This window comes from Panthera leo, chromosome C2 (assembly GCF_018350215.1).
Source record: "Panthera leo isolate Ple1 chromosome C2, P.leo_Ple1_pat1.1, whole genome shotgun sequence".
NCBI lineage: Eukaryota > Metazoa > Chordata > Mammalia > Carnivora > Felidae > Panthera > Panthera leo.
In genome coordinates, this window is record NC_056687.1 from 105,405,344 (window position 1) to 105,427,354 (window position 22,011).

The 22,011-nt window shown below is 37.8% G+C and overlaps 1 protein-coding gene across 1 annotated transcript in view; it reads right to left on the bottom strand.

The window, feature by feature from the left end:
• IQCJ (IQ motif containing J) overlaps positions 1-22,011 on the bottom strand; it is a 426,282-nt gene that overhangs the window by 27,943 nt on the left and 376,328 nt on the right. The gene's annotated exons all lie outside the window — the stretch shown is intronic.

A 22,011-nucleotide genomic window follows, 5' to 3' on the forward strand; every position in this document is an offset into this window, starting at 1 on the left:
TACTTGTGGGTAATAATATTTGACTGCAATTGTTTGCAAAATTGAGATAACACACTGTTAAGAGTTCTGGACTTTGCAATGGGTAAGTGCTTAGACATACAATTCAATTTGATCCTTGATCAAATTAGAATACAATACTGCCACTCAAATGGTGTGATTTTTTTTTATGCCACTAAAGATAATGTTTCCTGTTATTCTTCCAGAGTGGGGATGTTTTTATACGGATCCACTCACTCTCTTCCCAAATTTACTCTGTCAACAGTATTAAGTTTGCTGGTTGCTGGGTGAAGGGCTCTAATGAGTATGTGCTGGCTTTGGCCATTCAGCAACCATCCTCTCCTGTCTCCTGGGAACTCTAGGTAACCTCATCCCCGAGTCACAGTGCTCAGACATGTGCAAGTGTGCACACGCACACAAACACACACAACTTCCCTGAATTTTAGGCTTCCATAGTCTCTGTAATCCCATTCTTCAGGCCACAGTGATTCAGGGAGAGGACAGAGGCCACTACTTGGCTCATCACAAAAAATGCTGAAGCTCCAAGAGGAAGCCCCAGTTAGAATTAATCATACATTTGTCCCTTTAAAAGACCAGCAGGACTAGTCTCAACATGCTTCTAAGCTACCAGACATCCAAGTCTCCTAGGTCAATCCCCATTATTCAATTTCTTCAACTTCATACTGTATTGTGCATCCCAGAATTTGACCCAGTCACTAACCTCTCCCCAGTGCCTCCAACCTTTCCACTGAGCCCTTTGGAATTCAGTCTGTTGTTAGCAAAATCCTCTACCTCCTCAACTTCTTTGAACATATCCTTCAACTTATTCTGACTGTACTTTGCCTTGCTGTTCTGAGACAGCTAAATTTTTGTTAGAGCAAGAAAATCAAAGGATCATTTAGAAAAGAGTTTTAGGATATAGAGGATTTTGCTGATGACAAACTTGGCTGAGTCCTTGAACACACCATCTCCCCTGCAGCGTGCTTAAGAGGTGGCCATTTATGTCTCACAGGCTATATATCCAGCATGGTCTGAAGGAGGTATGGGACCTTTTCTTCTCCTCCTTGCTTCTTCCAGGTCCTCCTCACTCCTATAAAATCTTAGCTCCTCTGGAAACATGCCAGTAGTTCATCCTACGCCTCTGTCCTCTTCCCTATCAATCCTTATTCCTTAGGATCCATTCCTTAAAACCCATCCCATGGTTTTAAATTTATATTTGTACCTGATCTCTCCTCTAAACTCCACTCTTCTATATCCACTTGCCTACTTGATGCACTTATAATGGGCATCTCAAGTTCAAAATCAAAGTCTTGATTTCCTTGCCTCTACCCTCCCACCCAAACTTCCTTCTTTACCACTTCTTCCACATTTTAGCCAATGGTATCACTATTCACCTAGATACACAGAGTTAAAACCTAGGAGTCAGCTTTTATACCTTTGTTCTTCTCACAAAACACAATCAATCAGCTAATCTTATTGATCTCAACCTCAAAATACATCCAGGACCTGACCACTGCTTTGCAGTGTGGTCTAAGCCAACTGTGAGTCTCTTGTCTCTGTTTCCCATATTAGCCTACTTCAGTCAATTGTCCTTATATCAGCCAGCATGATCTTCTAGTACCTAGGCTTTCATTTTTAAGTGTGTGAAATACACATATTATAAATATACAGTATGACTTTTGACAAAAATATTTTGACGTATATTGGTAGAACCACCACCCAAAATGAAATAAAGAACATATCTCTCTCTACAAAGTTCCTCTCTCAAAGGCACCTTGGTTCTGATTTATATCACCATAGATTAGTTTGGTTTGTTCTAGAACTGCATACAAAATTATTCTCTCATGTCTGGTTTAATTCACTCAGCATTATATTTTGAAATTCGTTGCTCAACCAATATTAATTGTTTAAAGTTCACTTTGGTACCTGGGGAATAACTTGTTTTTTGTTTTTTTTTTTCCTCTGAATTCTAAGAACGTAAAGATTTTGAAGTGAAGAACCCTGGAACTGCAATGTAAGTGTCTGCTATGGGGTAAGAACTACTAACTGGAGAAAAAAGATAACATAGCAGAACGGACAGAGGCCAAGGAAACAGACAAGGAGCCAGTGCCCTAATGATACTGTGAACTTCTGGATCAAACTGGAACTTGAAACCAGCATATTGATGGACTTTTCAGTTTCATGAGCCAATAGATTCTCCCGTTTGCTTAAGGCACTTTTGGCTGAGTTTCTATTTTCTTTCAGTTGAAAGAATTCAAACTCAGAAGTGACAGTCTAAGCAATAACCTAGGGCTACTGTATACAAAACCCTAACTAGATGAAGTATGGGACTATAAAACTTCAGAACTGGGCAGTTGTTGTTTATTTTGTTTTGTCAGTCTCTTTAAAAAAAAGTGCTATTCAGGAGAATAATGGATGAAGCAGGTCATGGTCTTCAGTTCTTTTTTATTAGAGGCTGCTGCTTTTATATCCAATATTCGTATAACAAAACTCATATGAAGAATACTTCTGCATCTTCTGCAAAACTGCTGTATAAGACATTGTACATTTTGCTACAGGTTCTTCCATACAAAAGAATAACATTTTAGGATTTACTACTAAGGGATATTTTCCCCTTCTGATATAACAGTATACTTCTTTTCATCAACAACAACTTTTTAAGTCTTACAGAGGTTGTTTATTTTTCCTTGAAGCTTAAGCTAAATTAAATATTCAGTTGTCAGAACTACTTTTTCCATGTTGTTGGTACAATTATATCCCCCTCTTTCACTACATGTACATGATGTGTGACAGTCTTTATTTTTATTTTAACTCTTACATGTGTGCTTTTCACAGTAAGTGGCAGCCAGTACAATATAGGCAGAGTGTATACATGGTAAGTGGGTAGGAAGATAAAGATGATTGATAGGTAGGTAGGTAGATAGATTGATAAAGCATCCTTTTCACTCTTATACATAGCTTTTTATTTTCAAGGTAAAACTAACTCTTCAGCACTATAGAGGCTGGTTTCTAATTCTAAGAACAAGTCTCTGCATTTATCCTCTATTTTCCCCCAAACCTCCAACCTTCCCACCTAATCATCATATCCCATTCCACCTCCAGTGATATAGGCAATAGATGCAGCTGTTATACAGAGAGAAAATAGGTTGAATAAGATCCATAGTTATTCTTGAAAATCAGAGGAGGATTGGAGGATTTTTAGGTCATAAACTTGGTCTTTTTCACCCCCTGCATTATGATTAGGAAAGAGACTGAGCTGTTGGTAGTCCCAGCACTTTCTTCTCTAAGATGTGCCTGTGGCGTGCTTTCTTCTTTTCTTTTTCCCGGGGGATCTGGGGGGCAGGAAATAAAGGGCTTTTGCACTCTGTGCCAGCCACTCTCCTTTCCTTGGTTCTTTCACTGCAGAGAGCTTGCTGTGTGGGGAGGGCTTTGATGCAGTACTTTATTCAATCTGACTATCCACGTTCTAGGAAATCATATTAAACATAAGGTCAATGACTAACAAGAGCTTTCTGAACAGCTGCTCTGCTGACAATTTGGAGGATTGATTTCATCATTTGGTTATTTAAGCTAACTATACAAAAACACTTCAATTCAATGGGCCTGGAAGTTCCAAACCATGTCCTCATTTTCTTGGAAATCGATAAGGAAGTTGCTTGCTCAACAGATCTTCACTTGGAGTTTTACTTTCCAAGAAAGTTTTGCTTCAATTTACCATTAAAAACATATACAAATTGGCCTTTTCCATCATTGGTTTCTCCCACTAGTCCTTTTTGTCTCTGATTTCAGATCTGGCAGTGCCACTTCCCTATTAGAAACCAACAGTAGCTCCCCAGTGCTTTGAGGATAGATTCCCAACTCCTCAGCCAAGGTCTGATGCAACAGGGCCCATCTGTCTCTCCCCACTCCACCTCACAGGCCGTGGCCCACACACCTCCTCCCTAAGTCTGGTCATATGAAACTTCACACAATCCTGGAACTCACACTCTCTCTTAATGGACATTCAATGACAGTGTGTCCTCAATTATTCTTCTGGCTCACTCTACTCTTCCTTCAGGAAGCTCCCAACATTATCCTCCACCATAAAAGCTTTCCAAACTCAACAGGAAGGTCAGGTACCTCACCTTGCTTCCTTAGCAACCCATGGTGATCCCTATTTTAGCACTACCTTTCTACCTGACACCCCTGATACCCTACCACTAAGATCCTTGAAGTCAGGGATGGTGACCTGCTCACATCAAGATGGCTATTCCCCAATGAGGCATTCAGCAGGTACTTAATACATAATTATTGAATAAATGAATTACAAATGAATTGAATGCATTATTCTGACTGAGGTGAAAAGACATCTTAGTAGCTTAATGGCCCAAAAAAATCCCAAGAAATTGTATGTCCTCTGATGATTCTTCTCTACCTCTCCCAACACACTTTTCTTTCATCATTCAGTAGCTTTTTTATTTGATGTTTTATTTTTTCCAGCTTTACTGAGGTATAATTGACAGTTTAAAATTGTACATATTTAAGGTGTATGACCTGATGATTTGATACATGTAAACATTGTGAAATAATCACCACAATCAAGCTAATTAACATATCCATCACCTTACATAGTTACCACTTTCTTTCTCCTTTCTTTCTCCCTCTCCTTTCCTCTTCCCTCCCTCCCTCCCTCCCTCCCTTCCTCCCTTCCTTTATTTTTTTTGGTTTTGTTTTTGGTGTGGTTAAAATATTTAAAATCTACCCTCTTAGCAAGTTTTAATTATGCACTACAGTATTGTTAACTGTACACTGTTGTACATCAGATCTCTAAAAGTTACTCGTCTTGCATAACTGAAACTTTGTTCCGCTTAACCAACATCTCTCTATTCATACTCTTGACTCATCTCCACTCTCTTCTGTATTCTGGGAGGCTCAGGATGTTGGGCTTTATCAACCAGGCCCCTCTATCCTGTGGCTTTGGATAAGAATTGAGCAGTGGGAGGCATTGCATAAGATCAGAGGTTAGCAGAAGAGAGAAGTTGGAGTATTCTCTTTTCTCCTGGTACTAAAGCACACACTGGTGTAACTAGAGGCCATAGCTCCCATGGGGTGGCCTCACCCACAAGGTGATTCTTGCCATAGTCCCATAACTGCTCCCTTTTCTCACCCCTCCAAGGTCTTTCTTTCCTTTTATTCCTTTCCCTCACTTCCCTCCCCTTCCTTATTGTTGCCTTTCCAGCCATTGATGGCCTCAGATACTTCACCATCCCTTGTGGTTTTCCCTATACCCTACCCATATCTATGCACTCACTTCATTAACTCTGTCAATCACCCTTTTAAATGAGTCATCTGTCTTCTCACTGGACTTTGGCTGACATGCCTCAAGAACCCTAAATTTGTTTTTGCTTGCCCCATCCTTGCAATTCCTTTTCTATAATCCAACAAATTCAACTAATCAATTAATTGATCATATTAATTAACAAAAGAATATGTCTGTTTGATGGCTGACTCTATAGAAGTTGTCCCAACTGAAAGGTCTAGCTCCAATTTTCTGGCTCAGTTTGACTCACTAGATAAGGAGATAATTTCTACCATGCTCTATTTAATTTCTGGCTTTTTGAAATTTTGGCTAAGCCCCTTTGCAAAATACAAATTGAATTATTCAAGCATAACCCAGACAATTGCATATCCTTAATCCCATTTTCCCAAATGAAGCTTGTGTTATAAGTAGCTATGAAATACAGGCTGTACTGTTAGGGGGAATAATTGATTGACTATTTGCCAAAGCCCATGCTTTCCACTGTCATAAGACTTGTTTTGAAGTGACTTGGGTGTGAACATGTGGCCTGGAGGGCACATGCTGGATTTTTTTTTCTTTTGTGTCTGGCCGTCCCTCTTACCTTACTCCAGCAGGTTTGTCTCCTGTCACAAACAGAGGGATATAGCTAAAAAGTTAGACAGCTCATCCCTGTGGCCACTTAGTTAGACCCTTAACTTGCCCAATAATAAAACATTGTTCTTTCTTTCTTTTTTTTTTTTTTTTTTCTGTCCCTGCCACTTCTACTATCTCAAGAATCAGGGTATGTTCCCTGAACAAGTTTAAAATAAGAAACCCACTCAAAACTAATTTTTCTCTAAAGTGCACCTGTGCCTAAACACCAACCTTTTAACTTTTCTGACTTACGCCATGGCCATTTTATTCCCAGCGTATCCCTGAGTATTTAAAGTAACTTAAATCATGGAAACAATCTGTAATTTACTCCACTGTGTGACAAAGCCTGTGCCACTTACACACATTTTTTTTTTGCGTTGGAAATAATTTTATGTTAACCTAAAGGTAACTATTTAACAAAAATTAAGAGTCAAAATCACTTTTGACAGTTCAATCATTCAATTAAACATCATCAAGCTTCCTCACTGCCCAACCCCCCAACCTGGTCTTTTTTTAATGGAAATGTAATAAGGGCACTAAAAAAGGAGTTACTAATGTTTGCATAATTTGGAAAAGTAGAAGACATAAAATCTATACTAATTTTAGCTCTGCATCATTAAACATGAAATATTGATTATTGCTCTTTACAACAGAATTTATGAAGCTAGCTAGGCTGCTGTGTCCACATAAAGTGATTCTGATGCTTTGCCCTCGGACCTCAGTGGCTGTAAATGATGCTCTTTGGTGACAGCTGGGAGGCTGGCATTCTGATCCACAGCCTTAAGAGATACATTTCCCAGATTAGACCAGGAATGACCCAGCTGCACAGCCCAACTTCAGAAAATTAAATTGGAGGGAGTCCAAACCTCTGTTGAAATAACTGTGTGAATTACAATGCTTCCATGGGCCTTGTTATAATGTAAATGTGCTTTACAATTTACTGTCATTTCCCTTCTACTCCTGCTGTGAATATGGGCATTAATAGTAATCTCATATATTTAAAGGCAAAACGGCATCAAAAATAAAAATGCAAGATTCATGTTTTCTCCCTTTGGAAAGCAGAGACTAAATTCCTTTTTTTTTTTTTTTTTTCCTTTTGCCATTTTTTTTTTTTTTTTTTGCAAAAAGAGCATCCGTTTTGTTTATGTATTATGCATTAATGTTTTTTATGGCTGACAGACCTGTAAATTTCACACAGGAAGTTATCTTGCAGCTGAACATGAATTTCTTTGGGAGGAAAAAATGGCTAATAGGACATCAACAGCTCATTTAAAGGATTCATTCAGGTAAGTTATGGGCACACGAGGCATATATGAGGTAGTGGACTTAAAAAGAGATTTGCCTCTTTCTAGCACTTTTTAAGGACATTCTGAATGTCCAATGAGATGCAGAGGGGCTGTGATTTTATAGTGACAATCACTGAGTGAGGTCATTCTAGGCTTCACTGTGCCAGTTCTCAGTGGCATTATTATTTGCTACCTCATACATAGTAAAACTTACAAACTTTCCAACATGAGATATGGCAATGGGAATTGCTGTGACAGCTCATTCTTTATTCTTGTTTGACCAACCAGGCTATACTCACAAGCATTAGGACATTAAAAAATCCCTTTGAATGCCAACTCTGAGAGTGCCAAACACCTGAGCTCATTTGAACAGATGCCAAATAGAAACACATTAAGTAAAAACCCACTTATGACTGTATAAGTCATTGGTCACCTTGGATCTGAGATTATTTCAGACCTTGAGATTCTCCTGGGGTAGATGTGTGGAAGGATACTCATCTGGAAGGGGATATAGACAACCAGACCACCCAAGTCAGCCCTTGCCCTAATCTGAATAAGCACCTATAATTTCATCGGGCTACACTGCATGGCCCCAGTGGATCCAGGATTGTCAGACAGGTATGTTGAAAAAATACCACTTAGGTTCTAAATGTTGCCCTTCTCCTTTCCCTGAGATTATGCATGGTCTCAATAACTTTTGCTAGTTTTAGATCACAGACATTCTAAAGTTATTATTATAAAATGAATACTCAGCTCATTACAAGAAGTCTAATCCACTGCTACTCACTCTAGGATATGAGAAATTAAAACACTATTAGTAATAATTTTAAAGTAATCATGCTACTCACAGTTAATTCAGCTAAATAGCTAGACAATAGTGAAAACTGAGACTGAAATACTAAGTACAACCACTAGGGTAGAGATATTTTTGCATCTTATACATTTCTGTATTCTGGAAAAACAAAATCCTAGATACCATGCTTCAAGCTGAAAATCACACATTCATAAGCATACAAGCCATCAAACAAACACCTCTCAGAATGCAGACAACAACAAAGGTAGATTAGTGAATCCATACACCAACTCCTGGTTTCCTGTGTCAAAGGATGAAAGCAAAGTGCAGGCAATCAGAACATCATGTAACTCCCAAATTGTTAATGCTTGATTCTGGAATGCATTTCATTATAGTTAGCAAATACTATCCAGATTAGATTTTTTCTTAGTCCAACTAGAAAATGAATTTGCAGTTCTTATGTAGCCACCAAGTGATACTGGGGGGAAGCAACCCAAATACATGCTGGGAAGAGCTTTCCTTAGAGCTATACCTTAGACCTGTCCTTCTCTTCCTTTCCATTTCTTCTACTGTCACCTGTGTCCAGGACCTTAGTGACTCTCACCAGAACCAAACATAGGTTACCTAATTGTTTTTCTTCATATACATTTCCAATAATTTAACTCTCCTACTCATAAACTCTAAACAAAAATAATATTCAGGATTAAAAATACTCTTAATCCTGTAACTCCACTATTGCTTCTTCTATCCCTTCTGAAATCCTTCAAAGTTCACCTCAAATGCAATTTTATACATTTTAATATTTCCTTCTACAGCTAATGTCATGTCACTTCTTTGAACTACTATTATTACTACTAACATTTATTGAATTTTACTAGGTCCCAAGCACTTTGTATAAATTATCTTTTTAAAATTATGACTGCAGCCCCATAAAAATAGCAAAAGATGCAATTATTATTTCCATTACCTGGATAAGAAAACAGACTGAGAAAGATTATATAACTTGACCAAGGTCTTATAAGGAAAGTGGCATTTCAACCTAAGCAGTCCAATTCCAGAATCTAAACTTTATCCTCTCCACTCTTTGCCCATGAATGACATGGAACATGCAACGGCATGAGCAGTGGCGGTAACTTACCCATGAGGCCCATGAAGAAGTTTTAGTGTTCTGCAAAGTACTGAGATTTCGTATCTGAACCAGGCTTGTCATCTACTTGCTGTGTCATCTTAAACAATTAACTCCCTTCTAGGCTGCAGTTTCAACATTTGTGAAATGGTGATGACCATGCCTACTCCACAGTGTTATGTGAGGATCAACTAAAATAACATATTTAAAAGTGCTTTTTGTACAATAAAGTACTGGCCACCCACTAGGAGATTCCTTAAGTGCCTGTCTTACTGAGGACAGCAATTACGTCTCACTTGTTTCCGTGGTACCCAGCTTTGTTCCATTCTAGCTGTGTGATCTTGGGGACCCCTTGGAGTCCCAGTTTCATCATCTTTAAGATGGGGACACTAACTATACCAAATTCCAAGGATTGCCAAGCTGTTTGATGATTAAAAATTCCTGTTAATCATTCAGTCTTGCACCAGGCACATAGTAGGTATTCAATAACCTTCATTATTTTCATTATTATTAATTTTTTATTATCATCTCTCTCTAGCCTCTCCAAAACATGGATGTACACCCAGACATCTTCTCCCAGCTTACTCTAAACTCATTTCCATTACTCACCGAGTTCTGCCAACTCTATTTTCTAATTGTCTCCAGAGCATACCCTCCCTGTTTGCACTGTCCTTAGTTAAGAATTTATTGCCTGCCAGAGTGAGCAACCTAAAATGCCCACCTCATCATCAGGTCAGTCACTTGCTTGAAACCCTTCTTGCCTCCCTTCACCTAGAAGTTAGAGCCTAAACCCCTGTGTCTGGCAGGACCTCATATGATGTATGTATGTAATGATTCTATGTAACCTGTCCCATCTGTCCCTCCAGCCCTTTTCTCTGACAGACCCACCCCCACTCCACTTAATTCTCTTGGAACATGAACATGTCAGAAAAACCTTGACTTAAGATCAGGTGCTCAAATACTTGGAATGAATCAGTCCATGTATAAATTTAAATCAAACAGAGATAAAGAATTTTTTGAAACAGAAACAATTAATAATGCATTACAGTGTATATGTTATCATTAAATAATAAAGACAGCATTGTCTCAATTATCTGGAGAATGGTTTATTGGAAAACTCTATACATTGGAACATGTCTCCATATCTGGATATTTAGTTCTCTGTATCCCAAACACCTCTCACACAGTCCCTAAAACTCGCCCAAGGATCAAGGATCTTAGTGGTAGGGTATCAGGGGTGTTAGGGTAAGATCTTACAGGGTAAGATCCTTAGATTTACATATGGTTATTTCTTCCCACACCCCTCCAACAATAATATACATGCTATTCTCTGCCTTCAAGATTTCTGGGTGGAGAATTTGATAAGCCCTACCCTAGTCAGGATGGAAAGTGAATATCAGGTATTTTTAAAGTTAAGATTGCTCGAAAGTATGTAATAGAGGGGCACCTGGGTGGCTCAGTTGGTTAAGCACCGGACTTCAGCTCAGGTCATGATATCACAGTTCATGAGTTCAAGCTCTGCATTGGGATCTGTGCTGACAGCTCAGAGCCTGGAACCTGCTTCAGTTTCTGTGTCTCCCTCTCTCTCTGCCCCTCCCCCACCTGTGCTCCCTATCCCTCTCTCTCTCAAAAATAAATATTTTTTAGAAAAAGAAAGTATGTAATAGTATGATTTCTATCAACAGTGCATAAATTAAAAACATTTTATACTTGTAAGAGTAACATTCTTTTTTTCAATGCCACAGTTTATTTCTGTCTCTTTTATGGAACTCATTGGTTGTGGAGGAAGAAGGTGGAATCCATATATGCCTATCCACATAATAGCAAATGAAGTAGACATTACTAATTAGGGAAGGGAAAACTCACTTCCTTTTTTTAATTAAGTTATTTTATTTTATTTTATTTTATGTTATTTAAAATTTTTTTTTAATATTTATTTATTTTTGAGACAGAGAAAGACAGAGCATGAACGGGGGAGGGTGAGAGAGAGGGAGACACAGAATCTGAAGCAGGCTCCAGGCTCTGAGCTGTCAGCACAGAGCCCGACGCGGGGCTCGAACTCACGGACTGTGAGATCATGACCTGAGCCCAAGTCGGATGCTTAACCAACTGAGCCACCCAGGCACCACTTATTTTATTTTTTAAAGTTTATTTATTTATATTTTGAGAGAAAGAACACGAGAAGGAGAAGGGCAGAGAGAGAGAAGAAGAGAGAGAAAACCCCGAGCAGATTCTGCACTGCCACTGCTGAGCCCAATGTGGAGCCCAAACCCACAAACCATGAGATCATGATCTGAGCCGAAATCAAGAGTCGGACGCTTAACCGACTGAGCCACCCAGGTGCCCCAAGTTTTTTTTTTAATTACAGTATAGTTAACATATAATATTATATTAGTTTCAGGTGTACAATATAGTGATTCAACAATTCTATACATTCTCAGTGCTCATAATAAGTGTACTCTTAATCCCTTTCACCTATTTCATCCATCCCCCACCCTTCTTCCCTCTGATATGCTTTATTTTAAACAAGTACCCTCAGTTAAAGTTATTTTTTCAACTAGAACAGTTTTTACTCAAAGGATACTTCAGAATACATGGTTCTAAAAGATATATATAAAACATTCTAAGGAAAATAGAATACACATTTTCTTCAAGTACACACAGAAGAATCCCCTAGTTAAATCACATAAAAAGAGACATAACAAATGTTACAAATTTAAGAAGGCTGAAATCAATCATACTAAGTATATTTTCTAACCACAATGGTATAAAGCTAGGAAAACTCACTTCTACACCTAATTACATACCAGACCTAGTGGATGCTGAGCTTTCTGAGCTTGGATTACGATCTCATGGGCACATCAAGTATGATAAATTTTAGCATCCAGCATAATTCTGGACACATAGCAATAACGTGGGTGTTAAGAAGAAATATCAATAACATTCATTAAAAGAAGAAAGAGACACTTAGAGGTTAAATGGAGGCCATAACACAGAAGTATGAAATTGAAAGAACTTGAGAAAACATGAAAAAAAAAAAGCACTGCAAGTCAGCAAACTTTTCTTTCATCATTATTCATTGTTCCATTCATTCATTAACAAAAATATAGTCATATATGTTAAGCACTGTCCTATGAGTATATAATGGGGACAGAGGCAAGAATAAGCAGGCATAGCCCTGTCCTTCTGCAGCTTGAAAAGCCCAATACAACCAGATGAGGAAAGATGAGTTTTAAGCAGCCAAGGAGTTATCAATGACTGTTTTCATTCAATAACTGGCTTAAACATTTTGCCATTCAGGAAAGAATGCAGATCACTCAAATTAGCTGGATTCTTGTGTCGGTTTGAAAGATGATATTCTAGAGAGGGCCAAGAAAAAATTTGTCAATCCATGTGCTCATGGTGGGACAATTGCTAGAATTGACTAGAATGGTTTGCCTGTGTGCAGAATGTGAAAAGGTGATGGAAACACAACCAAACTGAAATGCAAAAAAATCCCAAGTATGGATTAGAGGCTTATTCAATAAGAATGACATTTATTGAGGAAGACAGAACAAGGCAGGCAGACAAGAGAACAAAAGACAGTGTGTCCACATCTGCTTTGTCCTGTGATGAGCCATGACATCACTAAACATAAGAATACCTATTTACCCCCAGCATACTATTATCTATTAAAAATTGACTACCAGATGTGTCTAGTAACATCAAAGGGAGATCATGCAGAAGAGTAAGTCTTTCTCGTGTGTGTGTGTGTGTGTGTGTGTGTGTGTGTGTGTGTACTGGAGGGCAATGTTTCTTTTTATCTTAGAAATGAGTGACCACATATGAAAAATACTGCTTAGCATTAGGTGGAAAAACGCACATAAAAATCATTCCCCAACCCCCACTCCTTGGTACTCAATGCCACATTTCTCACCAAGGTAAGGACAATCTATTCTAAACCAAGGGTTAATTTTCATGAATAGAAAAACCTACAGGGAAGGGAAAATACTAGGTTTACATAAACAGGGCATCACTTTTCAAAACCAACAAGAATTCTCAATGAGATGACTTTATTCTGTTCATATGTGAAATTCCCCATTAGATTTGTATCATTAGATTTCACGATTTTAGTGATTGCTCAAATTGCTTCATAACAAGTAGGTGAACAATCTTGATAAGAAGTACTTTATTCTAAACCAAGGTATGTTAAATTTGATATTTTTCCCTCAGATAGCTATAGCAGAATGTTCAAAAAGAATGCTGAAGTTACAAAGAGGAAATTAAACCCCGGTTGAGCTCTCTGTTATTAAAACTACTATTGTATCTTTTAGACATGCAATCTCTATGTACTCAAGATATAGTGACACAACTGTTATCTAAAAGCCAAGTAGAAATATACAAGGGGGAAAATAGGTGGTTTTCTAAAGGTAGAGGATGAGTAAAAAGAGAAAGGGGAGGATAATAAGTTATTGGAACAAAACATGGAATAGCATTCTCTACTATTCAGGATTGCTAAATTCATGAGTGCTATTAACTCCCCTGTGCTCAGTTCATTGAAGCTCTTATCCCCAGGCTGGTGACTAGACTACTCTTCTCTTTTCTCCCTATTCACATCAAGTTGCCTTACCACCTATTACTTACTCCTCTATTCAATATGAAATTGTCACTCTCAACATCTGTAAAATCTCCAAATTGAGGATTTCATCCTGAATTCTCCAAGACTGTGTTCTTAAACTGTGTTCTTATACCTGCTCTGTAACATCCATGTTCTCACCTATATTGGAAAGCTCTCGTGAAAATGCATTCCTTTGATAAAACATTTGGGTAAATGTTTCTCCTTTGCCATGTGGAAATCTGGCAGAATCCCCTTTGGGTAATCTTGCCAGCCAGAATCTTCCAAAAAAAAAAAAACAACTCTGATGCATACAATAGACTCCAACCAGCTAACATTTGTTTAGAGTCTACTCTGGACCTGGCAATTTTCTGCTACCAGAAGCTTTGAAGTGCTAAGGCAGGGAGATAGCCATCAAATCCACAATGCCACATTTAAAGGTCGTTATTACCCCAGCATTTACCCAGATGCAAGGTGAAAAAGATCAAATGGATTCTGGGACATTTCCTTAAAGAAAAGAGTCCTGATATTTCATCCTCTCAGCAGCCCACACACAAAATAATAAAGATGCTCACTTTATGTAAGAGGGTCTCGAAAATATCAATATAAGTGGTTATAAGCTTTAATAGACCTCGGAATCCAATTAGCTACAACTTTGTGGTGGCTTAATAATTTATGATAATTACAAATTCATTAGATTATAATTCATTACAGCCAAACCTATGGATTTCCTGATATCTTTAAAAACATGCATTCTCAAGGTGAAGCATGGCATTGTCTATGTTCATTGCTACCAAAATAGTCTAATTTTAACAATTCAGAATGCATTCCATTACTTAAACCTGGATCATTTGGAGATTTTCCCTGTTAATGCAAAGACATAAACCTAAGAGCATTGCACCAGCTCATTAAGCCTCCTGATTTCAGCAGCTGTCTAGTATTAGCTGAAAGCAATCTACTGTGTGTGCTTAAACGGGCCCTGTTCACCTTTTCTTCTGCTCCACAAACAAAAGCAAATCTAGAAAATGTACACATACATGTACTTACACAATACACACATAACACACAACACTTGCGTGAAAAAAAAAATGTGTGGTTTGGTGAATTATTATAAGGTAATCTCCTATAACCATTTCCTAAATCAAGAAATAGAACTTCGCCAAATATGTGAGATGCCCCTTCACATGCCCCATATTCTCACCCAATTGTGCATTCTTAACTACTATTGTTTAGCCTTGCCCACTTTTAAATTTCTTAAAACATAATTATAAATTCAGAGAAAGTTGTGGAAAATGTATACCGTGGTTCCACTCATCCTTCACTCCTTATCCCCCAATTATTAGCAATTGGCATAACTATTATACTGTAAGCTCCATGAAACGGCCATTGACACAATTCACTTACTGGAATTTCATCAATTATATATTCACTCATTTGTGTGTGTGTGTGTTTATAGTACTAGGCAATTTTACCACATGTGTACCTTTGTGTAACCACGATCAAGATGCAAACTGTTACATCACTACAAGGCTCCCCCATGCTACCTCTTTATAGCCACAAGCCTCTTCTCCCAAAGCCTAATGCTGGCAACTATTAATCTATTTTCCATCTCTATAGGACTTCTTCCAATAATATTCTAGAATGGATCCATACATGATGTATTTTTCACATAACATAATTTCCTTGAGGTCCACTGACACTGCTGTCTGTAATAATAGTATCATTCCTTTTTATTGTTGATTAGTATTTCGCTTATGGATGTATCAGTTTATTTAATCAGACATCAATTGAAGAATGTTAGGTTGTTGCCAGTTTCTGGCTATTATGAATAAAACTGCTATGAACATTTATATACAAATGATTGTGTAAACATAACTTTTTACTTCTTATTTCTTTGGGATAAATGCCAAAGAATGCAATTTCTGAGTCACATGGTTAGTGAGTTTTTAATTTTAGAAGAAGTTGTTAACCTATTTCCCAGAATGACTATACCATTTTACATTCCCACCTGCAATACAGAGGTTAACCTGTTTCTCTGCACCCTTACTAGTATTTTGTGTTTCCCATTTTTCACCATTTTGATATGTACTTAAATTTCTTTTAATTTACACATTCCCCTTCAATCTTTTTCTTTTTCTTAAAATAAATTTGTTGAAAACCCAGACAAATTGAACTATAGAATTTCCTAGTCTGGATTTTACTGATTTATAGGTCCATGGTGAAGTTCATGCTCAAGTTCTCTAGCTTCTAGGCTCTAGAAGCTTGATCAGATTTTAGCTTGACTCCTTTGGCAAGATGGAGGCATGTTCTTTCAAAGACTCATAATAGTCAGGTGGTCTCTGTATCTTTGATGACAGACCACTGAAGCTCAATGATTACATCCATTAATTGAGGGTGGGAGGTGCAAGATGGTTATGTGCTAATTATATAATTTTATTGTATTTATTATATGAAATAATTTCATAAAAAACTTTATTTACTATTGGCTTACCCAGTAGTACATTCATTTAAAAGAGACAGGATAAACCTTGATTATTTTCTTTTAGCAGTTTACAAGATAAAGTAGTTCTCTGTCATCCTGCAAAGGTGGCCCATTTTTTTTAACATCACTAAGAATTTATGCATATAAACAAATTTGATTGGTTTTTCTCCTTATTAAATAGTAGGTATTCCTATTATTTTTCTTATCACTGAAACTCAAATCATTCTTTTTTGGGGCAGTGAGAGTGTCTTTAAGATGGCTGTTGAGTCCTTTTGATACAAGCCCTGTAGTCTCTGATAACTTCCCGGCTATTATTTGCTCTGACAAAATGATCCAAACTTATATATTTTCTGCCACAAATGAGGAATCAGCCATTATTTTAAGAAGCCCTCATTTCTTTTAGTGGGCAATGGTATTTTCATAGCATAATCTGGGCAGTAGGAATGCTCATCATCACTGCACTGGTCATTGTTTCTAAGGTTTCTCAGTGATAGAGTTAGGATACAAAATAAAATACTTCATGGGCTCATAGTGAGATTTCCAATTCAATTTCAGGACTGCAGAGTTTTAACTTAACCTTTTTAATAGTATGTCTGTATCTCCATCTTTCACGTTAAAGTCCTGGTTCTCAAGGACATATGAGGTAAGAGAATTAGAATATTATATAATCATTCATTCCAAAATTATATTATGCACACAAGAACACACATGTAACATTGCTAATACTACTGCCACCCACTGAAGTTATTCAAAATAGTTAATTAATTTTTTTTACATATGCTATCCTCAGTTTTTATTCCTCATCTCTTTAAACAGTTTTATTACTTCTACATTGCCGCATATAGCCATTATATGCTATATTCTCTCTCTTTTGACCCTTATTTAATCTTAATGTTTCAGTAAGCACATATTTAACAGGTACCACCAGTACATCAGCTCATGTCTCTCGGGTCAGTGTGGTTGCCTGAGGCTTATTCTCTAGTGAATTACTCTTAGAAGAAAAATTCCCTAAGTTCTTAGATGTCTATAAGAGTTTGCATGGAAGGAGTTCAGGACATGCCACCCCAAAACATGTTGCTTTGGTATTTTGGTTTTTTTGAGCTGAAAGCACTTGAAAAACAGCACACGCAGCGACAGACTTTCTCTGAACTCCTCTTATCTGTCAAAAGATATACCTTCCCAAAAGGAACCCATAAATGCCCTCCCCAGGAGTTTCATCAACCAAGGAAGATGGATTCTTACTATAGGACAGAAGACTAGAGGTCCATACCCCTCCCAGACATACTTTGTCACAAACAATCATAACTCCTATCTATTCTTCTAAGGGCTCATTCACCTTTCCTAAAAATCATTTGCTCTCCCATAAGTTGCCTGCATCCTCTCCTTCCCCTACTATGATAATACACAAACTCTCAAATCTCACGGCCTTTTTGGCTATTCATTTTCCCCTCTATGATGCCCGCATGCATGTAATATTAAAATTTAATACAATTTTATTTATCATATTCATTTTGACATTCATCTACTTGTTGTCAGTTTACTTCACAGCCCAGGTATCAAACCTAGGTGTGTAAGGTCTTTCCTCCCCTACACTGCTCTTTTGGAAGTTTTGCTTTCAAGTATGTAAGATCTTTGGTATATGTTTTCTTTCCTCAAGTATTTTATTTTTTTTAAATTTTTTTTTAACTTTTATTTATTTTTGAGACAGAGAGAGACAGAGCATGAACGGGGGAGGGTCACAGAGAGAAGGAGACACAGAATCTGAAACAGGCTCCAGGCTCTGAGCTGTCAGCACAGAGCCCGACGTGGGGCTCGAACCCACGGACTGTGAGATCATGACCTGAGCCGAAGTCGGACGCTTAACCGACTGAGCCACCCAGGCACCCCGATTCCTCAAGTATTTTAAATATGTTACTCCATTTTATTTGTGTCTAATGAAAAATCTGAAGGTAATCTAACTTTTTTTCCCCTTATAAGTCACATGTTCTTCTTGCCTAGATATCTAATGGCTATTTTTATTTTTCTTTTTAGTTGAAAAGCTACTAGAATATGTCTCGGTATTTGTCATTCTGGGTTGATCAGTCTTGGATACACAGGGTCCTCCTTCAATATGTAGTTTCAAATCAGAAAGTTTTCCTGATGAATTGTAATTACACTATTTGGTTCCTTTGCATTCGTTTTCTTCTTTAGGGACTGAATATGTTGCATGTCTTCTTTCAAATCTCTATTCATTTCTTTTTTATTTTAAGTATTGTCCTCCTTTTCACCATCTATATCTTTGAAGGCACTGTGTGTTTATGCACTCTTGTGTGTCTTCTAGTTCAGTGTTCAATTCTAAAATTCTTTCTTTCTTTCATTCTTAATTCTTTCTTGGCTTCTGTCACTTCCCTGGCAGAGAGGCTGACTCTAGGATAAGCCTACCAGATTGGAAGAGAGGATGCAGTTGAAACTTCTTTTAAAAGCTAGTTTGGTCTGTCTTAAGGGACTAAGACAGCAGGGGCTTTTGCCACTTGGAAGAATTTGGACTAAGCACAAAGCTGACAGGCATTCTATATTCAAATCTCCATGAAATCTTTGAAATGTTGAGCAGGACATTATGTGCCTTTTAAAGCCACAGTGTTTGCCCCTACTTAAAGAAAATTGTTGTAATTTATAATGACTTCATTCTCTGCAGGAAAACACTCAGGGACAATCACCTTCAGGCCCTTTCCTCCAGAAATCTAGGACTGCAGCAGAGATCATTTTAAGAACAGCTTTTCAGAAAAGCATTACTTAACCCTTGAAGGTCTCTTGTCAGCATCCGCAGTGTTATGGAAGGGGCCTGGAAATGATAGAGCATCTACCCTAAATCAGAAACCTTACATTTATTGTACAATTAAATTCTCCCCCATAAGCCCATGAGACTACTTTAATCAATACCATTTTAAAGAAGAAATTAAAAATCTGAGAGTTTAAGTACTTGTCTAGCATTACAGAAGAGTAAGCATTTGAATATAGGCTTGTTCTAACATAAATAATGTTACTTTCTGTTTGAAATTTGAAAAAAAAAAAAAAAAGCAAAAACCAAGGTTTTGTTCTTTCCCCACTGACTTCTTGATTTGTTTGCTCTCTGATGTCTTATTCTAAGTTATCTTTCAAATGCTGGCAACCTGACTTATCCTTTCCATAACAGATTTTTCCTTCATATCATTAAGCTTCTCAGATTCTGAAAGAACTTGAAGGGTAGCAGAATATGCCATCCAAAAATATGCTACTTTGGTATATTGATTATTTTGAGCTGAAGGCAGTGCAGATGAAGGAAATATAAGAAAAACTCTCTGTCCTTCCCCTATTCCCCTAAAAGCAAGACATAAATATACAAAGGTGCCTACCCTTCCCTCTCTACCAGAAAGGACAGCAGTTAAGAACCCTATCACTTCATTGACTACCAGAGGAATCTATTTAACCCATCTTACTAAAACTAGCCCTTATCTACCACTAATTTTCCCATATACTTACCTTCCTAAAACTTGCTGCCCTAGAAATTCAAATTTCTTTTCCACTGTCTTATCACTTCTCTAAAAACATATTACTCTTTTGTTAAGATGCTATATAAGCCCAAGTTCTAACCACCCCTTTGAGTTACTCACCACAGACCACTCCCATGTGTATATGCCATACACATGGTTAATCAATTTGTTTGTTTTTCTCTTATTAATCTTTCTTTTGTCAGGCTAATATACAGGGCCCCAACCTGAGAACCTAAGATGAATAGAGGCAAAATATTTTTCCCTCCCCACCCGAAAACATGTAAATGACAACTGGTGTGTAAATAGCGTGATCACAGTAATGGAAGCTTTAGGGGACAGAAGACCTTAGGCAAATCACCTTGAACTATCAACTTGGTTACTAATATTTAAGATGAAAATAACAACAATCATAGTCAGCAATCAGTATATGCAGCCCCCAAGTCTTAGTGTTCTAAAACTACAAAGTTAATGTTTGCTCATGTTCCATGTTCATCACAGATCCACTGTTGGGGTGCTGTAGCTTAACTATGCTGATGTGGGGCCTCTGGCCAATGAAGCAGCCACCATTTGGAGTGTTTCCAGTCCCCGTGGCTATAAAGAAGAGGATTTCTAGGGCTGCCATACAAAATACCACAGACTGGGTGGCTTAACTAACAAACATTTATGGAAACTGGAAGTGTAAGATCAAAATACTGGCAGGACTGGTTTCTCCTAAAACTTTTCCCCTTTGCCTGCAGATGGCTGCATTCTTGCTGTGTCCTCATGTGGCCTTTCTTCTATATATACACTTCCCTGGTATCTCTGCCTCTTCTTACAAGGACATGAATCCCATTGGATTAGGGCCCCCGACCTTATGACCTCTTTTAATCTCAATCATCTCTTTAAAAGATCCTATCTCCAAATGCAGTCACATTGCTGCAGGGATTGCCTTCAGTAGGCTGACAATGTGAGAATAAAAAAAGGAATTATCAAGGAGCACATGTCATGGAAACCGGAGATCTAGGAACATTGGAAACATATCCATTGTAGACTCATCCCTTGTCCATTAGGTTTCATTCATGCCTCAACAGAGAAAAGTTTCAAGAATATAAAGAGCAAAGAGAAACCTGTCAAACTTCTCCAGACATAATGCTATGTGCAGAGGATAGCATCCCATTTAAGTAGGCTTTCTCCTTCACTCACCTAGGGATTTGTCCAATGGGATGGACAATAGGAGAATACTGCAGACTTCAACATGAAGTGGAAGTTATGAAGAAGTCTTTTTAGCCTGGACCAGAAATCATTTCTTAAATACAGCAAAATGAGCCAGTTTACATGTGTCTCCTAATGAGACCAGCCACTTCATAAGAAGGCATGGATACAAGTCAATACACTTAGAAGGAAAACATTAAAATACATAGCAAAGGTGAGGCCTAATGTTTTATTGAGAACATATTGTGATCATTTTGAAAGATCTGGAATTGGTGGGGGTTTTTTTCATATAACCTTTTTGAAGTTTGCTAATTTATGACTACAAAATTTATCTTCACCTCCTTTGCTGAGCATCAAATGGTCATGTGTCTCCTGGGTATCAAGAGGTTGTTCTCTTTCCTGACTATTGGTCACTACTGGTGGGGGTTGCAGTGGCGGGGGGAAGGAGGTGGTTCCTACACTACACTCATGCATAAAGGAAAGCTAGTAATTTTAATATGTACAGAACTGAGATGTGGTAGTTCCAAGCTTCTGGCTGAAGAAGACTCCATTCTATCCTTCCTGCAACTAAATTCTTATAAAGAGCAGCTTCCTTTTAAATTACAAGACTGAAAAAAATTCTGAATCTTTGGGGTTTTTTTTCTACAGACTTTTCAACTAGATACAACATATGGGGGTGTCCTTTGACTAGACATGTTTTCTTGGAGATTATTAATGACTGTAGTAGAACAGAATAATATCCTCTACCTCCAAAGATGTTCCTGAAACCAGTCAATATGTTTCTTTACATGGCAAAAGATACACTGCAAATGTGGTTAAATTAAGGATATCAAGATGAGATTACCTGAGATTACCCAAAACGGCTTAATGGAATCACAAGAGTCCTTATATGAGGGAGAGAGGAGAGTCAGAGTAAGAGAGAGATCTGCTGATGATACACTGCTGGCTTGGAAGATGGAGTAAGAGGCCAGGAACCAAGGAATGTAGGCACTCTCTAGAAGATGGAAGTAGATTCTCCCCTAAAGTTTTCAGAAGGAATGCAGCCTTCCATACAGTTACTTTTAGCCTGCTGAAACCCACTGACCATTAGGTCTGTAAGAAAATAAACTTGTGTTGTTTTAA